At 42.9% G+C, this 2,048-nt stretch overlaps 1 pseudogene; it reads right to left on the bottom strand.

Annotated features, from left to right (window-relative positions):
• Nucleotides 1-677: 677 nt before the first annotated feature.
• Nucleotides 678-1,722, bottom strand: LOC101347841 (mitotic checkpoint protein BUB3 pseudogene; annotated as a pseudogene).
• Nucleotides 1,723-2,048: the final 326 nt, after the last annotated feature.

The following is a 2,048-nucleotide window of genomic DNA, read 5'->3' as shown; positions in this document are numbered from 1 at the left end:
CTGAATTTGGACTTTTAGCCTACTTTGATTGTGAGGAAATAAACTTCTCTTCGTTAAAACCATCCCCTTGTGGTATTTCTGTTATGGTAGCACTAGATGACTAAGACAGCTGGGTAGGTTTGAACCTCCATCCTTTAAGTTAGTAGTCAGGTGCAAACTTTTTGTGCCACCCAAGGCTTTTAGGTCAAGGTACTAAAATATAAAGCTTTTTCGTTTTTTCTGCAGTCTTCTTCTCGATTTGTCGTGGAGTTTTTATTTTCTATTTATTGTCATCCTAAGAATAATTAATCCTTTAAAATTATCAGCATGAATTTCACCATCCATCTTCGTATTGTGCAATGCCAGTTTAAATGAAATATAAGAGCATTTAATTTACATAATCACAACTACATAATTCTTATATCATAGATCATCCACGCATATGTACTTAGTTGTAACAAGAACTAATTCAATTATTTTATTTCACTTTTTTCCGCTGAATCTCTGACTTATTAGCACAGTAATAACAGGTGAGACTATGTTACAAAAAGAGCTGAAGCTGCTCACAAGCAGAACTGGGCTTATTGGGGGGAAAAACAATTCTTCAGACTACTGCACAAGAACATAAAGGCTCCTGATCTTAAACAAAGTATTAAATGGTACACAGACAAGTCTCTTTTAAGACAGAAAGCAGAGAAATCCACAAACTAAATAATGTGTTCTCAATGACTGTAACACATCTCTTAGGGGATAATAATGTATTTGTAGGAAGTAAACAAAGCTTTCCATAGAGAAACCGCTTTCACAGTATGATTAGGTAGACTTGGGTTTTGTTTCCGCGTCTGTCACTTGGCGATGAAGATGCCATCCTCAGAATGCTGTGTCATCCATTTCGTACATACATGAAGATGCTATTGCAAGTGTAGTCCCATCGTTGCTGAAGGCAAGGGATGTAATGCTGGTGGGATACCCGCAGAACTAGCACAGTTGCTTTTTGTTAATGGATTCCAAATATTTACAAATCCATCAGAACCACCTGTGGCAAAGTTATTATGGATGTTGTGAAAGGAAATGGCACTGTCTAAATCTCAATAGTGTTTTCTTTTAGTTGGTGACATTTGAAGGCATACTTCTTCCAGACCTCAGGGCTTGGGTCCAAGCACTCAATGGCCACCCAGCCCCCAATAGAGCTTAATCCATAACCTTGTTTGTTTGGAAAGGCATGTATGCAGCAGGTCTGGCACTTGAGGCTGGACTCCCGGTGCTGCTGCATGCAGCTCGTGTTCCGTAAATCCCACACCAACACTGCAGCCCCCCATTCCCACAATCAGCTGGTCTCCAGACACTGAAGGGTACACACTCTTTCAGGCTGACAGAAGGTTCCGGCATTACAAGGAGTTCTAAGATCCTACAATTTAACTGTCTTGAACCCAACTTCCAGTAACCATCACATTCACTTCTCGACAGTATTCAACACACCTGAGGGGGCATCATGGGTCCCAACAGGATTACCAGTATCAGTATTCAAGTCATGCATTTTCAGTTGATGCATGAGTCAGATCGAAGAAGGCGCAGTCCAGGATGGCACCGGTATGGACTTAAGCTGCCTGGAGCTGGCCGGCACGTGGTAGAAACACACGGATGTGTCCCAGGCGGACACCCGCAGGAACTGGGGCTGAACTTCGCGGAGGAGATGCCATTCTTGGGCGGCTGGTTCAGCTTGAACTCCTTAGAACCGGTCATCTTGAGCTCCCCTCACAAGCAACACAGCCGCCTTGCCACTCTCCTTCTTTCACTTCTTGACACACACACATTTCGTCAACACCTTAAGCTTACTAAGGAGTAAGGAGGGACTGAAAGGAAAGGAAAACTGTGGATTGCTATCTTTCCTTTTCCTTCTATTCATCATTTCAGTGTAAGTGTGTGTGTGTGTGTGTCTGTGTGTGTGTGTTACGTGTGCACCGTCAGGGGCGCTGCCAGTCCTCAGAGGTCACATCAGAACTTGCTTCAAATGCGGAAAGCAGGCAATGGAATTCTAAGAAACATGAGCAACAAGATAGCCCTGTCAT

Source organism: Trichechus manatus, unplaced genomic scaffold (genome assembly GCF_000243295.1).
Source record: "Trichechus manatus latirostris isolate Lorelei unplaced genomic scaffold, TriManLat1.0 scaffold00052, whole genome shotgun sequence".
NCBI classification, from domain to species: Eukaryota; Metazoa; Chordata; class Mammalia; order Sirenia; family Trichechidae; genus Trichechus; species Trichechus manatus.
This window is presented reverse-complemented; position numbering and strand designations above follow the sequence as displayed.